The following is a 22435-nucleotide window of genomic DNA, read 5'->3' as shown; positions in this document are numbered from 1 at the left end:
TGAATCTTCAGTAATAGTGCCAGGGGTAGTACCATCAGGAGGTGGGTTGGGATGCATTCTGCTGGCAGTGGTTGTGCCCATTAAATCATTACGGTAGGTATATGTCCTATTTTTGGAGATTCCGCATCAGGTTTTATTTCCTCAACAATTCCAGTGCTAGAGAAAAAGTTATCAAATAAAAGAATCTAGAAAAAAATACTTTCACTTGAGATATGAGCCTGGGGAAATGACCCATCAACAGCTATGTCACCAGCAACTCAATTAAAACTTGCAGGAATGGGAAAAAGCATTTCCCAAATAGGATTTTAATCAAAGTAATTTATAAGCCCCATGTAGAACTGAAACTGGGTCAACAGGACATGGAGCTTAGTGATACAGAAGCCTGCCCAAATATCCACTTATTTAAATGTGTTGTCTGATATGAGTTATTCAAATGCACCCTTTCGACCAAGGTGGACTTTTCAATCAAATAAATGACTAAAGAAGTGAGTTGGTAGCTATTCTGAAGCAAGATATTGGAAGTTCAAGGTGATGCTTGTTGCTTTCAGCACTTTTGGGAATGCCAGGAGGGAGATTAGACAGTGGTGTGTCTGCACTATACATTTTTAGGATGATCCAAAAATGTAGCCCTTTCTCTGAGGGCCGAGGGCTCACGCCCACATTCTAGGAGTTTTTTTTAGTTGTGCACTCCTAGAATCTTGGGCAGTTCAATTCTATCCTGCGCTGGAACAATCAGGCCAACTGGTCTGTACCCCATTCAGTGCAGTGTAGGAGGCGGCTGCTACGCAACTCAGAGTAAGGGGACTCATTTCCCCTTACTCTGTGTAGTGCTGCAGCAACCCCATGGGGCAACTTGGATCTGTGCCAGCGAAATCATTGGTGTAGATCAGGGGTCTTCAAATCCCGGCCCAGGGGCCAGATGTGGGCCACAGTGAATCTCTATCCGGCCCGCAGCCAGCCTCTGATCCCCTGAGAGCTCTGGCCCAGTTGACCAAACACAACTGGAGTTGTGCTTGTGGGGTGGGGGAATGGGGGTCCATTTAAGTATGTGCTTTATTTCTTGGGCTGTGTTGGTGCTTGGAGACATTCTGGACATTTGAGCCCATTTATTCCTTTATCTAAGTTCCATCTCTAAATTTTATTTAAATTTTATATTTAATTTTTTTTTCCTGGCCCTCGACACTGTGGCAGATATTTGATGTGGCCATTTGGCTGAACAGTTTAGAGACCCCTAGTGTAGATCCAAGTAACCTGGTTTAATGTGGGCTGGATGAGAGGAGGGTTAGGATATATCCTCGGTTACCCAGGTCAATCCCACTCCTCCTGGGCTCAGTCCATCCTCCCCCTGCCCATCTCCCGTACTGGCCACCCTTGAGTGGTACAAACGTACCCCTGTCCTGTGGGGATCCAACACAGGGAAGTTGACCTGTGTCCTTGCCCCGGCCTATCCTGCTCGCAAAGAGGCGCAAAAATACTTTCCAGCACTTTTGCAACACTCCTGGGCTGGTATAAGGGACTTATACCTGCAAAGTGTCCAAACAGGATTGCACTTTTAAGAGTACGCCTATGTTATTTTCAACTGCTGTCCATGGTACATTGTTGTGCCACTAAAGATCCATAGGTGTGCCATGGGAGTTTGGAGCACAGCTCTGAAAATCACTTTCAAAGGATTTTTCTTCAGGGCAACTCCCAAATCAATCTGCCCAGGGGTCAACTAAAACGGTCCAACCAAATTGAGGCCCATCTCATAAAAAAAACCAAACCCAGTTCCATAAATGTGCTAATGGCCCAGGACGTCACAGAATCATCCCAATGGTATTTGTAACAGGTATTTTGCTTCAGCTCTCCTACCTATACACAAATGCTGTGCCAGAAAGGCATTTCAATAAGTCTTTTTATGAATGTGAACACAGCATCACTTCTTAGGAAAAAAACAAACAAAAAAAACAATAATGTAAACAGTAAGGAAAAGATAGGAGCAATCTAATGCTGAAGTATGACAGCTGTGCAAGGCGCACTGTTCTGAAAGCCTGGTTTGCCACAGGTCCTCGGCAGCCGTGCTCATTAGGATTACCAACATGAATCCACCTTCTTCTGGCAGCTTCAGTGTTCATGCCACTCAAGAGGCACTAAGGATTCCATGGAAATTATTTTCAAGCAAATCAATAAAAGCTACTTGCATTCAGTTTTAACTTCCAACCAGAAGCATATGGAAATTCTATAAAATAAGGGACTGCCAGGAGTAGGGGGAGGAAGGCTGGGTTATGTAAAGATGAACACTGATTAAAACTTGAATTCATCTAAAAAGCAATTAGTAGTCCAAAAACAGCCTCCACGAAGGAGTCAAGCAGCCCAATCCGAAATGGCTACTGCTGTATCCTATGGGGCAGGGGTAACTACTGGAGACTCCTTGGGGGAAGGGAGCATTTGCTCCCTTACCCCAGGTAACTGTGCTGCATCCCCAATGGGTCTCCTCTGGCACAGAACCATGGAGAACCATGTAGGGTTTCCTGGCCAGATAGGGAGCACAATATACGATGACTGAGTCTACCTCCACCCCTTCCCGGGCCCGACTCTCCCTTTACATCAAATAAGTGAGTGTGAGTTCAAAGCTTGGTGGACTCCATGAGGCTGGAAGAGCTCATGGAGGTTGTTGCTTGCATGTTGAAAGGAATTTTTTTTTTGTTTCAAGAAAGCCAGGGTGGTGTAGTGGTTTGGGAGGTGAACCTAGACCTGAAGATCCGGGTTTGAATCCCCCCTCAGCCACAAAGCTCCCTGGGTGACCTTGGGCCAGTCACTTTCTCTCAGTCTCACCTACCTCACAGGGTTGTTGTGAGGACAAAAGAAGGGGAGCAGCTGTTTACACCACCCTGAGCTCTTTGGAGGAAGGGTGGTATAAAAATGTGAAAAAATAAATAAATAAAAGGTGAGAAAGGGGTTAATATGTTCGTCCATCTAGAACAGTTTTTCTCAAACTGTGGGTCAGGACCTACCAGGTGGGTTGCAAACCAATTTCAGGTGGGTCCCTATTCATTTCAATATTTTATTTTTACTATATTAGATTGATGCTACCATTGTATGTGACTGCATTTGGGGAAATGTTACAGATCTGTACTTTTAACAGGCCACTCTGTATTTTTTTTTTTTTAAATAATGATAGCAAATGGGACTTTCTCCTGGGTACGTGTGGGTAGGATTGCAGTCTAGGATTGTTAAAAAAATCTTCTTGCTTGATGATGTTACTTCCAGTCATGACATCACTTCCAGTGGGTCCCGACAAATTCTCCTTCTAAAAAGTGGGTCCCAGTGCTAAAAGTTTGAGAACCACTGATCTAGAACATTCTAAGGTGGGGGTGAAACCCTCTTTTGGTTTCCACATAGGTAGAGCTGGTGGAATTAATCCAAGATCCAAATAATCACTTATTTGATACCAAGGGGTATCAACTTTGGCAGTATTGTATTAGGTCTTTGTATTCACCATTGCAATTACACCACCATTGCAATTATACCAAGAGTTCTAATTCTTGGCCACAGCAGAAAATTTCTGGACAACCCAGTTTGCTGCATTTGGTGTTGTTATGAATGCACATCGGTGCAGTAAACAAACCTCAGTGTCTGCCTTTCAGCACTCCCTCTTTCACCATGCATTTCAAAGTAACCAGAACAGGGGTCATTAATAGGCAGCCAGTTCTTCAGGAGCTCTCAAATGTGAGTCAGGCCCATCTGAAACTGATTTGCCTCATCTGAGTAGGAAAGGGTGGACAAGGAGACCTGTGAAGTCATGGACAGGGAGGCACTGGAGTTGGTTGGCACACTGTTGATTTAGATCACACGGGGCAGGCTGGGGTTTTACACACAACAGGTTCCTCTGTGTGCTGAAAACTAACAGAGGATTAATGATGTTAGATTTTCCTGGTTCATCCAAGAAACTATCCATCCAAGAACTGTATTAATTAACTTTTATGAACTTCTGAGGTCTTGCTGCCAGGCAGGGACAAAGGCTGGGAGAAAAAAATTGCTAGAGCTGAAAAAATGTGTTGCGCATGCTACTTTTGTGCTCCCTTTCCATGAACCTTCAAGTAATTGAGTTTTGCTTGCATGGGTGCCCAAAGAAAGTCAGTTCAAAGCTGGGAACTCTGAATATTTGCACTGGATGTAGCTTTCTATTTATAGGACCAGATCTGACTTGTTTTGGCGGAGGAGCTTGGTTTTCAAAGATTCTTGCAAGAGTTTCTCTGGCAATTATAGAAAGGCAATTTCTCTCTGGTTGTGCTATTCACACACAAGACTTGCCCGTGCACAACTGCATTGGTGGATATGCCAAAGAAAATTAAAATGAAACTCAAAGCACATGGTCTTCTTTTACTGTAATGAGAACAGAGACTTTGCCTGAACCTCTGTGGCTCAGAAATGAAACCCTTATGGATTTAATAACAATGCCCTTATAGGGATTTTTCTATCAGGTTGCAAAAGACAGAGGAGAAGAGAAGGGAACTGCAAACTACCTGCAAAGCAGATTTTATTTATTTCTTTATTTTTTAAAAAAATTATATCCCACCTTTCTCACGCTGAAGCAAATGCCCAAGGCAGCTGACAAAGTTCTGTAATAAAATGTACAATGTATAAAAACAATAAGTAAAATCATTAATAAAAATGATAAAACAATGGGAGGGGTGGCAACTCTTTGGTCCAGAAAGAGGCAGCAGAATCAAAAAGACTTTTATAGAAGTGTGGAGGTCAGGCATCAAGCCGTCACTCAAACACCAGATGAAACAGAAATGTTTTGAGCCCTTGCCAAAAAGCCATAAGGGAGAAGATAGTTCTTAATTCCCCTGGGAGGGAGTTCCATAATTGTGGCGGCACTAAACAGAAGGCTCACCTTCACACTGCCATGCTTCTAACTTGGGACAATGGTGGCACTTGTAGGAGAGCCCCACAGATGACCTAAGAAGGTGGGCCAGAATGTATGGGAGAGGGCATTCCCTCCAATAACCTGCACCCAATCTGTGAAGGAATTTAAAGGTCAGTATCATCACCTGAATTGGGACCTGAAATGAATAGACAACCAATATAGTCTCTGAAGCGGTAGTCCAACTGAATCAAATCACCTACGTCTAGTGACCACCCAGGCCACAGCATTCTTCAGTAATTGTAGTTTCTGAACCATCTTGCAGGGCAGCCCCATGTAGAACATGCTACAGTAATTCAGTCTTGAAGTCACTAAGGCATGGACTGCCATGGTCAATCGATTCAAATATGGCTGAATCCAGCTCCCCAGCCAATGCTGAGCAAAGGCTCCCCTGGCCACAGCTGCTACTTGGCTCTCTAGGAATAGAGGGTGAATAATTTCCAAACACGAGTAGGTGCTGAATTCTGCCAGGTTGCTATCTGGAGTTAACAGTATTTTTTTTCATTGATTACATGATCTGAGTGTGCAATGGTTGGCAACCTTCAGTCTCGAAAGACTATGGTATAAGCCTACAGCACCCAGTATTCCCAGGCGGTCTCCCATCCAAGTACTAACCAGGCCTGACCCTGCTTGGCTGCTGAGATCAGACGAGATTGGGCATGTGCAGGGCAACAGTTAGCAGAAGAGTATGTAATTGGTAGGCATGCAGGCCCTGCAATGCTGTCTTGTTTCATGAATTGTTGCCATTCATTGAATACTCATAGCAGTCTCATTTAGAACAGGACAGCTTGTGGTGTCTGAAAAGTGAGATCAGAAGCAAGATAATGCTTTCATTTGGGAGCTCTTCTTATATTCTTGAGATTGAATTCCTGACTGATCCTATTAGTTATGTGAGAACAGCCACACATACTAGACTTCTTCTAAGAAAGAAATACGTAAAACAATGTTGTGAGCCACCTTGAACATCTCCCTTACACGAGAGGAAAAGCTGGAATACAAATGTGTGTGTGTGTGTTTGTGTGTGTGTGTGTGTGTATATATATATATATATATATATATATATATATATATATATATATATATATACACACACACACAAAACAAATGTCCTGACTGACTCATCAACCAGCCAGCCCAAACCTGGACCTAGAAACATGAAATTTGGGGAGTATATTCTTTTCATGACTCAAAATAATGATCAGAAACCAGAAGTGGGTCGTAATCATCATTTTGAATGTCCCCACATCTTGGGAATGGGGCAGGGGATAGGTGGAACTCTGTGGGGATGGAGGGCTCCAGGAGGTGTGTTGGGAGTGGACAGGGAGCAGGTATAATCAGCAACGTCACCACCAATATCCCATTCTTCCCATGTGGTCTTACAGGTGCAGGTCCAAGTAGACTCATAGGAGGCCATGGCATAGCAGAGTAGGGTAAATAAAATTTTGCCTTACTTCCCTATCCCATCATGACGTGGCTCCCTACTGGATACAGCACTAGCCTTCTTGGCTCAGCTGCATCAGTGAGGGAGGAGAAGCGTAGATTGGGGCCCCAACCACTCACACAGACCTTTGATGGAAAAGTAAAATGGTGTCCTTCACTTCCTCACATAGCCTGTCTCAACCTGACGCCTTCTGGCATTGCATTTTAAAGAAGTAGTACACAACATACTCTTTCCACAAAAATCACTGTATGCAGCAACTGTTACCCTGCATGTGCCCAATTTCATCTGATCTTGGAAGCTAAGCAGGGTCAGGCCTGGTTAGTACTTGGATGGGAGACCGCCTGGGAATACCGGGTGCTGTAGGCTTATACCATAGTCTTTCGAGACTGAAGGTTGCCAACCCTAGCACTGTCCCTCATTCCCTCTTTGTTTCAGAATAAGAAGAAGCAAAATGCACTTTCAGCCTTCACTCAGGTCTCCTGTAGGACTGAGGGGATACCATGCCATTTAAATGTCAGTTGCTCCCAATCACTTTAGAATTTAAACCCTCAAAGGCAGGTCAATCACAAGTAAGCAGAAACCATGTTTTTAAATTTAAACAACCCAGAGAGATTGTAGAAATTATATGTGCTTTGTCTAGCGATTAAGCGGTTTCACAGATGTGTCAATGAGAAATCTAAATTATCTGATATAATGTAGGAACAAGATAATATAGTTAAATTATGGATACATGGAGAGCTCTGTATCATGGATACATGGATTCATGGATCTCAGATGTCAGTGTAAAAGAAAATGAAAATAACTTCATATTATTTTAGTAGAATTTTTTTTCTGCAGAAAATTGTCTATTCATTAAAAGCCAGTTTGAATAGGACTGAAATGAGTTATTGATTATCAGTTCCAAAATGAAGAGGAAGGTTAGTGCAGTCTAAAAGTTTCAGAAGATCAATTATACCCATCAAGGAAAAAAATATCTCTGAAAGATTCCTGGACAGAATGACTCGAGACAGTCAAGTAAAGGCATCTCTAGCAAAGAGAAAAAGCTTAAAACTGCTGAATGATGCTCTCAACTAGTCCCTTGATGTAAAACCCCAATGATTGAATTTACTCAGAGTTTCTCCTGTGCTTATGGCCCAATCCTATCCCCTCTGCCATCTGTCATGCAGCAGTGCCAAAATGGTGTTGTCTGCATTCTGTAGTGGTGGGGCAGTCCAGGAGTCCTCCTCAAGGTAAGAGAACAATCATACATTAACAATCATAATTAAGTAAGAAGTAAGCCTCTTGGTGTGGGGTATATTCAGACCTATAACAGCTATTTTACTGGTGTAGGTTCATATTGACCGGACTCTGATCCGGACTGCAGGATCAGACTCTGGAAGGAGCTTAGGGTATTGGGAGGGCTAACTTCACTGATCCTACCCCCTCCCAAGACCTGATCTGCTCCATTTTGCCCCTGATCCCTGCCCCATTTCGCCCCTCCCCACCTCTGTTCTGCTCTCCTTCCACTCTTCCCACCTCTCTTGATGACTTACCTGCTCTGGTGATCAGCGGGAGACACGATGACGCAGGTGGGAAGGTGCTCAATGTGGACACTAGGTGTAAGATCTTACACGAGAGGTAGGACATTCCCGACAGTGTGCTAAGTCACGTGTTCTCAGAGCACCTTTTGAGACAGGCACTGACTGATTTATGGCAATCAGCACCATCATAAATAAGGAATTGACAAAGCTTGTAATTGTCAAAGCTTATATTAAGATTGGGGTGTTAGTTTCTAAATTTCAATGAATGATATGGTGGGGGAATCATCATGGGCTCCTGTGGAATTTTGAATTTCACAGGTATACATTTGGAACTTATTTTTCTGTTTGGTTTTGCCTATATTATGAGCAGTGCAGCAGACAGATAAAAAGATAACATTAACTATTTCCTATTAAACATTCAGATTACTTCAGCAATAAGAAAATAAATGCAAATAACAGGGACTGTTATCTTGTTTTTCATAAGATTTTTTTCCCCAGGTGGAGAAAGAAAAATCCCTTTTTGCCCAGACATGTTTATCATACAGGGTGGGGTGGGGGAGTAGCATATCTTATTTCACACGGAACAGCAGAATTTGGTAACTGAAAGGAAGTATATCAGATTGCATCTACAGTCATTTGAACAGGCCTGATCTTTTTGTACATATACAGTGAAAACGTTGTACATACAAACAGTGGCATAGCTAGAGGGGGTCAAAGCACTAAGTTTTGCAGGGAGCCTCACTGCAGTGTGCAAGTGGCCCCTCCCTTTTGGAGCCATTCTGGGTGTGGGGAGCAAAATGGAGGTGTACGCCTGACTCGGAAGGGGAGGGGCTGCTTGCATGCTGCGGTGAGGCTCCCTGTAAGTTTTGCACCCCCGTCCAGCTACACCACTGCAGACAAAGCTTGTTAGGGACAGAGAGAAGTACTGGTTTGCCTAGTCCTGAACTGCCCAGTGCCACATCTGTGGGAACATTCTTGAAAGTTGTGTAATGAAACATACTTTTACATGCTTCTGCACCTCCTGCCCTTTTTCAAAGTCTCACCCTGACGGCTTTCGTAGCAAGAGCAGTTTGCTGGTAAGGCCTGACACTTCAGGCACTTTCCGGAAAGCATTCCACATCCCTTTCTCTGCTGCTTCCTTTCTCACATGAGCGAGCTGTTGATCTTCCAGTAGCAAGGTTATGGTTGCTTCTGCCTGACTGTTCTTTCTGTTCCATTCTGCAAGGTTATCAGCCCGTCTGTCTCTGTTTAACACATCCTGGAGATCTTCTTTGGAAAAGCACATTTCCACTTCAAACATCCATAGCTGAAAACATTCACTGTTGCTATTGCAAACTTGGTCTCTGAAATGCTGGCAGCCATTTACCTTCTGTGGATTCTTGGGCATATCCTTTCATTTCTGCTTGGCCACAGTTTCTCACAGTTTTCCTTGTCCTTTGCCCTTTGCTTTGCACCTTGTACCGGGCCTGGGCCTGGCCCATAACCCGTTAACAGAGAGCTGTTCACTGTTAGCAGTCCTGCCCACAGCAAACTTTGCTTTTGTAAAGAGCTTTACTGGGACAAATAAAGAATTGCACCCATCGCTGCCCATAGGCAGAGACAACAAAACAGGAAAAGATGTCAAATAAGATGACTAATAACAGTAGAAGAAGCCTTTAAACACACAACAAACTCAGTATTGGTGGAGGTCAACATTAACGCACTAGCTGCCTTTATGCACTAGGTGCACTCATATGCTATCACTCTTCCAACACATGGCACATCACAGAGCAGCACAAGCAAAAATGAGACCTTTGGGTCAAGATCCAACATCTTGTGTCGGCAAAATGAAACAACAGACCAAGATAATGGCAAGAACATCAAAACAATGGGGAGGGAGATGGCAAGGGGAGGATTAAAAGGTAAGCAACAAATGGGGGCCAGGCGCTCTTTAGGTCTAATTTTAGCTGTGGACAAGGGTTTATGGAAGAGTATTGCTATCTGATCATGGATCAAGCAGTTGGTTGGCAAGGGGAGTCTTGTCTGGAGGGCTTAAAACAATTATGTGAAGCTCTCCCCCTAGGCTGACATCAAGGGGGTCACCCCAGGTTTATTGTTCATCGGGGTACATAGACGACACCAGCAATGCAGTTATCTCATCACTTTATCCAGCTCGTGCACAAGAGCCCTCAAGCCACTCGGGGTGAGCTTTTATACCTTGTAAATTTTCCCCCTTTTCCCCTTCACCACAAGCTCCCATATATGGACTTATAGGACTATAACATTATTTCTGTTAAAATTCATTTTTAAAAAAAATCTCATTCTCTGTAATAATCCTTGTGATATAGCTGTTCAAGTGCAAGTCAACATCCTAGCACACAGTTTCACCTGAATGGCATATCATCATCTTGGGTTGCACCTAAGGGAGGCATCTAATTACAGCCTAGCCTTTACGGTCACTGTGCTCGTTAAAGCATATTTAAAAATCAGTGTTTAGTTCTTGACTGTGTCACTCATCAGGGCCTTCCAGGCAAGCAGAAAGTGTCACTGCTTTTTCTGATGGTTTCTCTCTTCAGGCAAAATGAAAAAGTTGAAAATGGGGTAGATGTTTTCATTTTTTACGCCTCAATATGGAACACCTTCCTCCATGATGCCGGGGGGGGGGGGCAGGGGAAGAAGACTAGTTCAATTTTGTGTTGAGTGGGGGGGAAAAATTATATGATACTACAGTACAATCATACCGTACAATCTTTCTTCAAACACGCCTTTGTCTGAAGCCATTAGTCTTCATGCCCTACTAATCTACGCTCATTGAAAAGAAAAAAATATACCTAGAACTGTAGTGCACCTACACATATACACTACCTACCTGTACCTACACATATACACTACACTAATGTGTACCTACATCTACACTGAATGAATACCTGCACTAGATCTGTACATGAAAGAAACATATACCTTTACGACACTAAACATATACCTACACTAGGATTCAAATATACTGTATATTCTGTTTTTTCAATGTCCCCTATTAGATTTAGGGCTCAATCCTAACTGGCCCTTGGTCTGGCACAAATCCCCTGTGCTGGCCTGAAGGTGTCACAAAAGTTTCTTAAAGCACTTACTCTGCAGAGCCGGTAAGTTAGCCAAGTTAGTCCATGCCAGCCAAGTTAGGTAGGTGAAGTGGTTTGTGACGGGTGGGAGGAGAGTGGAACGGGAACATTCCAGGGGAGGGGGAGGGCGGGCAATGGGCGGCCTGAAACGTTTTGGGTGGCGCGGATCCGAGTAAACCCATTGGGGCTGCTGCTGCATTACCCAGAGTAAGGGGAATGAATCTTGCCCCAGGCTGAGCTGCAGGCAGCCCCAACCCTGCACTGGATACTGGGCAGGCTAGTTGGCCTCCCTGTTCCAGAGTGGGTTAGGATTAGGCTGCCCGTGTTGTGCCACAGTTTCTTGAACTCCAATTTGAATGTTGCTGGGGGGGGGGGAGGAGAGTGAAAAAGTTCCTTCTTTCTACTTTTAAGAAATAAGTGTAAGATTGCAATAACCAGCCAGCTTGACATGTCAACAGGCCATTATTTCCCATAACCAACTGACCTGCATTCTGTGTGATTGCAAAGGGAATGGTCATTGGGGCATTGCAAGCTGGGTTAAGGTAATCGTCACTATATCCAAGTTTGGTTGGTTCATCGGCACTGGCTCTAGCACACACCATTGGTCACCTTGTTCAAAGAATCTAACCTAGTTTTACGGGGTTATAGGTGAGCGTCTGAACTGTAGACTTAATATTCCCTTTGAATGTATTTTTAAAAACAAAACAAAGCAGCAGTTTGCCTAACTTACAATGAACATACCAGAGGCCGACTCTAAGAAAAGTATTAAAGGTGACAGGTAGGAATGGTAGAAATTGAAACCCTTCTGAAAAGGAAAAAAGAAAAGAAATTAAGCTTTGGGGTCTGAAATCTATGCAAGAGAATAAACTGTTCTTCAGACATTGTTCTCCTGCATGAATTTGGTTGCTTTAACTCAGAGCTTGTAACAGAAAAGTCAAGCCACCTCTGTTCAATAAGCAAATGCAAGCTTTGTTCGTACTGTTGCTAAATGAGGTTGGGACTTACATGTGGGAGTGGTCGCTAAAGAAGGATCAGCCCCAGGGAAAGCCCCAGGGAAAGTTGCATGCTGATTACTGCATGTAGACTGGAGATGATCCAGTGTGCATGGATTCGGTTAGATCAGGCCCTAACAAATTATTAACAGCATTATAGTAATTTGACAGGCATCTGACAGTTTTCCAAGCAAATTTACTGTACCAAGTAATGCATCAAATGACAAAACGGAAGGTCACTGGCCTCTGCAAAATTGTACTTGGTGGCATTTGAATCTTTTCAAGTGTAGATTGCAAGAGTATAGAGAGGAAAAGCAGGTAGCCTTGATAAAAATGGAGGTATAGCTCTAGAGGTGCTTCTTTCCAAGCCATTTCCACTTTTACCTGCAAATTATAATACTCCCTTTTCTCCTCATATGCCGTCTATATATTTTGTGGAAATGGAAAAGCAATGCCTGTTATTTTCATGTGCTGATTTCTACCGGCCATGATGATGACAGCTTGCCAAAGCCTACATTGTTTTCCCAGATGCACATGTTCCGGCCATGATTGTGCCACCAAAAATTATACATAGCAGCCCAAGCAAAGCATCCTCCGCTCACACAATCTGCTATATCTCTCCTTTGAGGGCATGGTTTGATTTGATTCTTTTCAGTAAACTGATGTATTGCTGTAATAAATCTAAGTTTCTGAGACAAAAAAACTGCTCCATTTTAGAGTCGTAGTTTTGACAAATGCCTGTCAACATCTGCCCCTTTTGAGATCAGCCAGGTATATTGGACAAATGTTTTTGTTTTTGTTTTTATTCTCAGCAACAATTCTGTCTGAAAGTGTTGGAATTTCTACTGCATTTTTGTTGCATTTACAGTCATAGGAATTAAGCTTTTATCTTCTCGTAACCATTGATTGCAAACAGGATCATCTGGGCTATAGAAGGATCTTTGCCTAAAGATGGAGAGTGAATACATGTACACAACCATTAGGGATTTAAGAAATCAATGGGAATATGCCAGAGAAATGTTGGAGGTGCCAGTGGTGGACCTTCCCGGCCCTGTGCCCTGGGGCAAAAGTCCCCCCAGTAAGATGTCCAGTGAGAACTCACCAAAATGTTGTGTAGCTTTGTGCAACTCCAGGACATGTTGGAGTTTTCCCAATTACCTAAGAACCCAATTTTATGCATGTCTACTCAGAAGTCCCATTATAGTCAATGGGGCTTACTCCTAGGTAAGTGTGGATAGGACCACAGGTTAACAGCCCAGGCACAGCTGGCAGAACAAGCATCCCACCTAAGAAGCACAAGGATCTAGGCAGAAGTGCCTGAATCTTGGCATGCATTGTGCAATGTCATTGCATTTGCTGATGCTGTCTCTGAGAACAATGAGTACACACATACCTGAGAGTAAGTACGCAGAGGGTAAAGATCAGAGGAGTAAGTACTCAGTAAGTACTCAAGGTAAATGGGCAGTTCATTAGATAACTTGCAGCTAAGCCTCCTGAACTCTATCAGTAAGAAGGTATAACAACCAGTGGTTCTTTTGATTTGCTTTAACTGCGTTTCTCTCTGTCTCAGAGAACAAAATCTGTTTTCCCAAGTCAGTGGTATTTTGACAGAAGTGAAAATGTCTTCTTAGGTCCAAACATTTCAACCAGCTCCAGTTTTCTTTAATGAAAATCTGTCAAGGTTCCAGAGCAAAGCAATGTCTGCTTCAAGTATTGCAGTTGGGGGGGGGGGGGACTTTATGCCTGGCAGCATGTCTTTCCCACATTATTCTAGCAATTCATTTTATGATGACCTACAGCGATGCCAGTACATTATTTCAGTGGTCCTTGCTGGGCTGCCTTTAATTAGGAATTGTCAGTCATAACTAATTCAATTACTAGATGGTGCTGGGGTTACATCTATTTCATCTATGGCAAATCCCTGGAATTGAACCATACATAAAACCATTAGAGCTGCCACAGTTCAGGGCAGGAAAAGGTCTGGCAACCACATGGCCATGTCAATGGCTTGAGAAAGCCAGGGCAAAATGACAAATTTTCAGGGCGCAATCCAACTCCTTGGCAGTTATGGGGATGCTCTGCCAATCTCTTCTCTTCCCTATGAAAGAATGAGTCCTGGATTATTCATATCATGTAATCATTTTCTTAATATAGTGAGCTGAATAATCTGCCTGCTACCCTGTTTCAAGATATTGGACCCCTTTCTTCAAAGACTGTCTCCAGTGACTCTTTTCATGGAATGGCCTTCCACTGATCAATGGAAATAATGTTTTAAAATGAGTAGCAACCAGTCATTTTCATTTGGAAAACATTTATTGCCCTACACAAGCCTGTCTCTGTGTTAAAAACACCCCTGGAGGACTGTCTCTGGGTTCCAGTGCCATTGGACACCAGACAGGAAGTGACTGATATACAGTAGTGGTGCCCTGGCTTTTGAAATCTCACTCAGCGAGATTCACACTGTTGTAATCTGAATTATCTACAGATCAGATTTTCACAACCCCGGTATTTATAGGTCAACCATACCTACCCAGGTAACCAAGTGGTGTGAGGCTTCCTATGAGAGATATGCTCCTCTCTGTTCCTCTGGGTTCCGGGATGAGGTTCAGCATGACAATTCATTTGTACCAAGAACTGAAGAGACAAAGGTTTTACTAACTAAATACCATTTTCTATTTTATATAATACATGTTCTCCAGAATATCTTCAATACCTAATCTTGACTGCATCTTGACTCTCAAATATTGTTTAATCCCAGTGATATATGGTAAAGTACAGAGAATAGGTAAGTCTGTTTTGCAAGTGAGTGCCCTCTGGTGTTGTTTTGCGCATGAGCAGAAAAACTTTAAGGTGCAAGGGATAACACAGGCCTACAAAACTGAGGATCAGAAAAGTTTTTCCCAAACTTTATGGTGGTTTGACATGAATTTGGGGTGCCGATTCCAAAAATGGCATCCATATTCCCCTATCATGACTAGTTTTGGAGATACAGTATAGCCTCATTAGTGAATGGTTCAAGCAGCTTCCTCATGAGGAAGTCATGGTGTAGGCTTCCTTATGAGGAAGCTGCTTGAACCATACACTAAAGGGGCTATGCCGCGTCTCCAAAACTAGACATGATAGGGCAAAACGGATGCCATTTTTGGAATGAGAACCTCAAATATACCCAGGAATTGGTGTAACATTTGGCCTGTGTAATCACAGCTAAAAGGGCCGCAGCCGAATCAAAAGCAAGAGCTGAATCAAACTCATTTCATCATAATCAAAGGCTGCAGTCCTAGCACACCTAGGAGTAGGCCACATTGAATACAGGCAGAGGCATCCCGAGAGCTTTGGGCGCCCATGGCAATGGTGTAATATCTTGATGCCATGACGTCATTAGGGCACATTTGCACTTGGAGTGTGAGGGCATGCACTCCAATTGCTTTGCAAGTAGAGAAGCAATTGGAGCACATGCTCTTGTACCCACACTCCAGTTGGCGCCCATGGCACAAGCTACATTTTGCCACATGGGCGGTATGCCTCTGAATGCAGGGGAACTTCCTTCTGAGTAGACTTGCACAGGATTGCATGGCAAGCTGTTTAAACTCTATGCCCATGACAATATGGCATTGAACCTGATACTTTTTCAATGATGGGTAAAAACCTCTTTCTTTTCCCAGGTCATTTAGCTCTGTTGATTTTAATACCAAGACTGCTATGCTGCTTATGTGCTTATGCTGCTGATGACATTTTAAAAAAAATTATTTGAATTGTTGATGGATCATAATTCTACCAGAAGTTGCTCTAAGAATTTTCTGCATTGGCACAACAGGCACATAAATCAATGAAGTACAACTGGCCCGCATCTTACGCACATTTTACTTGTGCAAATTCAAGTATATGTGCTTTCCCCCCCTCCCCCCAAAAAAGGCAGAGAAAAACGACAGAGGGAAAAAATTTTTGCCCAAAGAACAAAATTTTTCCTCCTCCTTTTTTGAGGAGGAGCCAACAGCAACTGAGCAGACATGTCTCCAGGGGCTCCTGGAAGACAGTCTGTTTTCCACCAAAAACTGTGGGTCTGAGAGGATCTGAAGATCTTTTGTCAGGAGAGACAAGATTTTCCCACAGGTGTACATATTTGGTCCCTGTTGCTTATATGCAACGTTGGGCAGAAATGGCTTAAATAGTGCAGGAGACTCAGGGCCCAACCCTATCCAATTTTCCCATGCTGGTGCAGCCGTGCCAATCCTGTGGTGGGGAGGCAGTAACACAGGCCTCCTCAAGGTATGGGAACATTAGTTCCCTTACCTCAGGGCTGCATTGTGGTTTTGCCAGTGCTAGAAAGTTGGATAGAACTGGGCCCTCAATCCACCATTCCACTTATTCAGTATTTTGTCCTGTGATTTTTGTTCTTAAAGAAACAGTAGGTATTTTTTTTGGATTTTAGGTAGTTTTGACTATGGATGATTTCGGCTTTGCACATCAAGCTTGGAACATAACCCTTATGTAAGTTGTGGGCAAGTTGCATTAACCTCCTTCTCCTACAGCTTAAAAAGGAAGGCAATGTTTTTTCTTTAAAAAAAAAAAGCCTGCATTTAGTGAGATGTGTGGTTTTTTCTCATGCAGATTTTAAAACAAAGCACCCAATCCTATCCAACTTTCCAGCTCCAATGCAGCTGCAATGAAGGTAAAGGACCAAATGTTCCCTTACTTTGAGGAGGCCGCCATGACTACACCCCCCACTACAGGATGCAGCATACACCCTCTGGCACAACTGCATCAGTGCTGGAAAGCTGGATAGGATTGGGCCCCAAGATGACTAGCTAGCAGTAGTACCTTTTCTGAAAAAGCCCTTTTTGGCCCCCATGCACAAGAGCTACCAGTTAAATAACCTCTTTTGAATGACTTACATGGACTTGAATGACTTACATGGATGACTTTGCAGTACGCTGGATGGACAGCATGTTATTTAAAGGTCACTGCATAAAGTATATTAAGAGATCAAAAACACCCATCTTCGTTACAGCATTAAATCCTAGATTCAACGGTACCATGTCAGTTGGTCTCCCAGGAGGTAAACCTAGGATTCTCATGGCTTAGGTTGCCAACTCAGTGTCAAAGAGGATTAATGAAGAAAGATAAAAGAGGTGATTTCACTCAAAGGGAGTTAACAGAAATGGATGGAGTCAGAGAAAAGGACAGCAAAAGATATGTAAGAGTTCACTAATCTACCTCATTTTAAACACAATGGAATCTTTGTTCACATTCCAAGTTCCACTCAAAACCAGCCTTTCCATTAACTTCAGACAGACTGAGATCAAGGATGCCATACTGAAAAATTTGATTGTTTCGAATTTTGCTGGTGTGACTGAATGGCTAGGCAATTTGTAACTATTGAACAACAACACACAATATACAGAACACCAGGGCCTCTGAAAGGAATTTTATCAGGGGATACAAAGTTTCTTTTGGGCCCTTTTACAAAGGGGGAGAGATGAAACAGAGCGGGGGAGGGTGGTGACGGGTGAGCAGAATGGGAGGGAGGGGCGAAGCAGGTGAGGGGAGGGTAGACACAGCTGGAAAAGTCTTTGGAGCCCAGGTCCACCCACCTATGTGGCATCAGTAGTGTTCCTAGCATCCCCGGTCATGGTAGTGTCCCCAACATCCCGTATGGGCAACAAGTCTGATAGGAAAATGTCAGATCCCAGGAAATTTCTGGGCCCCCTCCATTGGCTCCTGGGCCCCCCCTTTGACCCTGGGCCTGGGTACAAATTACCCCCTTTACCCCCCTTTCCTAGGCCCTGCAGAACACTGTTGTACTGCCACCACTTTGTGGGGTTATCCCTTGCCTGGCCCTGTCATCACACACAATCCCATCCCTGGGGCAGATCCTTTCCTTTTCCACTCTCCCCCACACAAAAACACCCCTCCCTGCCTTCAAACCACCCTCTTGCTACCAGCCCCAGACAAACCTATCTGAATTGGTTCGTGCGGGGTCGGATCCTGCCTGGTTGAGCTGGTACGGGGCTCTGTCTCTGCGCCAAGTCCATGTTAACAGGCCTTTAGGCACATTTGTGACACTGGGAGCAGGTGCAGGGACTGCTGCTCCTGCTCAAATGCCAGTTTGGATTGGGTAATAAGTTGTATTTAGTGTATAATTTTCTACTTCTTAGCAATGCTAAGGATTAGTTCCAGACTGTAACAGGTTAAAGTGTGTGCATTTTATTCCTAGACATCAAACATGCTTTTTGGTTCAGTATTCTTCTCTGTCAAACACTGCTGAACCTGTTGCACCTTAGTAAGGTGGCTTGGTCACCAAAAATGTGAGCATATTTTCCTGGTCAATAACACGACGGACCTTAGCTATAGCCTCTCTATTGAAGCAAAATTTAAAACAAACAAAAAGGCTGATTGCAAAGTCAGTGCTACACATCTCAGAATGATTGACAAAGAAGGAATGAGGTAAACATGAGTGTGAGATAACAAGCCTTGAGAGATGGATATATAAATAAATGGTTTGGGGACTTGGGAGCACACAAGGTCCTTTCAGGTGGCATGCTGGTAATTTGGAGATGTTGAATGTAAATGGAGTTGTCAATTTCCTCCTGTCAAGAGAACACACTTTGGACATCAAGGATAAAGAACTCTGTGAAAAGATTTAACAGCTCAACTTGTTATCTGTAACATAGTAATTAGGTCTCTTTCTTTTAAAGGTGTCTAATCAACAGAAAGAGACAACCTTGTCTTACCTTTTAAAAGGAGCCTTTTTGTCTCTGCTGTATTTCTCTTCTAGATAATTTTTTTTAGGTTTCTTTTGTGAGACCAGTCTATGAAAGACTGGGTGGGGATAATTTCTTTTAAATACAATATTAATATTGTTAAATATGAATATTATTACGATGACTTTTCATAGTTTAAAAAATGAACTCAACATAGAGATGTGAAAGCCTGGAAAAAAACCCAGAAAAATTTTAAAAAAAACAAAACCATTTTTTCCCATTTTTCCCCTGGTGCCTTTTTTGTTTTTTTCTGAAACATTTTTCTGAATGTTCACTTAACAACCTAACCACATAACAACAAGGATTAGAGAACATATCCCCGTCATTAAGTGGTGCACACCTGTACTTAAAACTTTTCAGAATATAATTTCTGCTGCCAATACTGCACAAGGTTCCACAGAAATCACAGAAGATATACTGACATACTTATTACATGTTTTTGGACATGGATTTGTCATGCCCCAGACCGTTTCCTGGAATAACTATATTGCATGAAAATGACAGAAGTGTTTCATAACTTTGCTGAGATGCAGCATCAGATTATCTTGGTTTATTAAAATATGCAAATTGATTTAGCACTTTTTTAAAAAATTGCTGCTTCCTCAAACCTATAAAATCTTCTTAATACTTCTCTTCTGTGTGCTTAATTAACACCCATTCCCAGTTGACTAACCCCAAAGCCACAACTTGCAAAATTACCATCGTATTAAACCAAATTTCAAAGATGATTAGAAACCATTGGCAAAGCCTTCTTCAGAAAAGAACTGGCATCCTATTAAGGCTCCAAAATTACTGTTTACTTCTCAGCAATGGTGTAGTTAGAAGGGGTGCAAAGCAGTAAGTTTTGCAGGGAGCTTCGCCGTGGTGTGCAAGCAGCCTCCTCCGCTTTAGTGCCATTCTGGATTCACCTCCGTTTTGCTCCCTCTGCCTGGCATGGCTCCAAAAAGGAGGGACCACATGCTTGCTGTGGTGAGGTATCCTGCAAAACTTAGTGCTTTGCATCCCTTCTGGCTACGCCACTGCTTCTGCGTAATTACCTATCATTTCACACCTTGATTTTTGAAAAGGTATATGATAGCAGAGTAATGTGGTCTAAAGTATTAGGACTATTTCACAATTTAAAATGAACTAATTGCCAGTCGCCTGCTTCAATGTATGCTTCTAAAATTTAGAATAAATAAAAGTGATTGGTAATATATTAATATGCTAAGATTGAAGACACGTAGTAAGTAGATCTGCTGCCTTAAAATGTATATAATCTCACTCACTGTTTGGAACTCTCTTTTGAGAGTCCCATAAGTAGGGTGGAGAGATTTCCTCTTACTTACTAACATGGAATAACTTTAATAAACCTTTTGAGTAAACTGCTGGAATGTGTGTGCTTACTGGGTAACCAGAGGGATTGGCTGCCAATGGAAGGTTTGGATAAATGATCTGAAAATCCATGATCCTCTTCCTTAGACCTGTTGGTTTGGTTGCATCTATCCTAAAGTGTGGTGCCCAGAATTGGACACAGTACTCCAGGTGAGGTTTAACCAGTGAAAAGTAAAGCAGAACCATGACTTTTCGCAAAAGCTGTGGTTCTACTAATGCAGGCTAAAATTGCATTTGCCTTCTTGGCAGCCACATCACACCGCTGACTCATGTACATCCTGTGATCCACTGCAACTCCAAGATCCTGTTAAAGGGAATGAGTTGAGACTTGAGTCTTTTTGAGTGCAAAAATGCTCAGGGTGACTCAGAAAATGCTCCCATTAGGACTCGTTTTTGAATCAAGAGTTGTGGGGGGTGAAGACTTGTGACTCGACTTGAGTCAAACCATGTTGGATTTGCCCATCCCTTGGTGAAAACTTGACACTATAAACAGATTTTGGAGTTGAATCCTAGAGATTCTTAGAAAAAATTAAGCTGTTATCCATATTGCAAGGCAAAGAACCTGATGGTACTGTATGTAGTGGGATCACACAGTCCCACAAGCACTGTCTGAACTTAAGTGGGGAAGCATTATCTATTTCTTAACTGCTTTATGAACCTCAGTCACAAGTAGAGGAAGGCTGTTCAGTTAGTAAGTATAGCATAGAGCAGTGGTTGCCAAACTTGCTACCACTGTTCGTCAAAAAAGCGGTCCCTGTTTGGTCTGGAATTTACCATCCCACCACATTGCTGCATGTATTCTCAGTGGATCTGGGCACCAGGATGCTCTGGGGTGGTTGCTTCTCTTCCCTGGCATACCAGAAGGCTGTGCAACAGGATATCCAGGTGGTTGTGACTGCCCAGAGAGTCCCGGCAGAGAGCAGGGCCGGATACACATGGCATGGGGCCGGAATGGTAAGCTACACTCACAGAATGGAGGGCTCTCCCCAAACCCCATGTCCGGCCCCCAGGCTGGGGTTTGGAAAGCCCTGGCATAGAGATTGAAATGTTACAAAATTGACATGTGAACTGAAAAGTGACACTGTGCAGTTGTCTTTCACAAACTCCAGGAATCCAGATCAGAAAAATATGGAATGCAAATGCTACTACCCACCCAGGAACAGGTAAATCTGAACTGCTAAAATTCACAGGCAATCAGAGCTAAAATGTTTATAGTCATACTACAAATCTGAATTTTGAATCAAAATGTCACACTCAAATGTTTCACTGGTGAAACTAGGGGAGGGGGGATCACCAAATTACAAATATTCATTTCACCTCTTGTTGGAGCCAATGAAAAGGGTGCCAGTGTCACCCCCAGCATGGTTGGCAACCTTCAGTCTCGAAAGACTATGGTATAAGCCTACAGCACCCAGTATTCCCAGGCGGTCTCCCATCCAAGTACTAACCAGGCCTGACCCTGCTTAGCTTCCAAGATCAGACGCGATTGGGCATGTGCAGGGTAACAGTTGCTGTCCTCAAGGTGTGTTATGCATAAAATGTGTTTAATTTGTACAAGGAAAATAATGAAGTATGCTCGATTTTACTCCTTAGATTTATAGTGTACAAGACTCTTGTGGAGGTGAAATACGTTAGTTTTAATTCTAGTGCAGACCTTTCTAATCAAACTAGATTTGAGCCTGAGGGCAGAAAATAGCCTTTTATCATTCTCCTGTTTAAGTTTAATTGTATTAGGGATTTAAAAAAAAAAAAAAGTACAGACTCCAGGAAAGTGTACTTAAAATTTTCATTTGAGGGTTCAAAACTTTAAAGGTGACCCAAAGAGCTTAATATTTAATTCAAACAATTCTTTTTTAAATTATGAACGATAACAAATGGGGGGGAACGACCCAGAGCACTTATATCACAGGTAGGAAAAAATTACGGCTTTAACCAGAGTCACTTTTCTTCTGTCTCTGGGAGAAGACAAAATTTAAATTTTCAGGGTAGCAATTGTGCATTACAAAATATAAAAGTTTATTTTTTTCAGCAAAAATTTTTTTCACCCTTCTCCTCCATAATATATTTTGATGACATCATAGTTCCACCTTCAACTAGATTCTCTGGGGATAGCAAGAGAACCATGGCATGCTCTCTCACATATTTTAAAAGTCTAAATGTAGCTGTGGAGATAACTGATTTTGGATCAAGACTGGGGTACCAACGCAGCTTTTCTTCTATAACCCTTTCCTTGTGACATTTTGATTTTTCCAGCGAAGGCGCAATCAAAACTACACCTTGGGTCGGCACAAGCCCCACAATTTAACATCTCCTCACGTGTAAGCTGTGCCAGCGCATGGAGGT

General features: G+C 42.8%; 2 pseudogenes; one reads left to right on the top strand and one right to left on the bottom strand.

The window, feature by feature from the left end:
• The first annotated feature begins 6596 nt into the window (after window positions 1-6596).
• Window positions 6597-6716, top strand: LOC136658069 (5S ribosomal RNA; annotated as a pseudogene).
• A 14775-nt stretch (window positions 6717-21491) lies between these two features.
• On the bottom strand, window positions 21492-21608 carry LOC136658026 (5S ribosomal RNA; annotated as a pseudogene).
• Between the last annotated feature and the right edge of the window lie 827 nt (window positions 21609-22435).

The sequence above is a fragment of the Tiliqua scincoides genome, chromosome 7 (genome assembly GCF_035046505.1).
Source record: "Tiliqua scincoides isolate rTilSci1 chromosome 7, rTilSci1.hap2, whole genome shotgun sequence".
Taxonomy (NCBI): domain Eukaryota; kingdom Metazoa; phylum Chordata; class Lepidosauria; order Squamata; family Scincidae; genus Tiliqua; species Tiliqua scincoides.
Note: the sequence above shows the minus strand (reverse complement) of the source record. Positions and strands in the feature narration are given on the sequence as shown.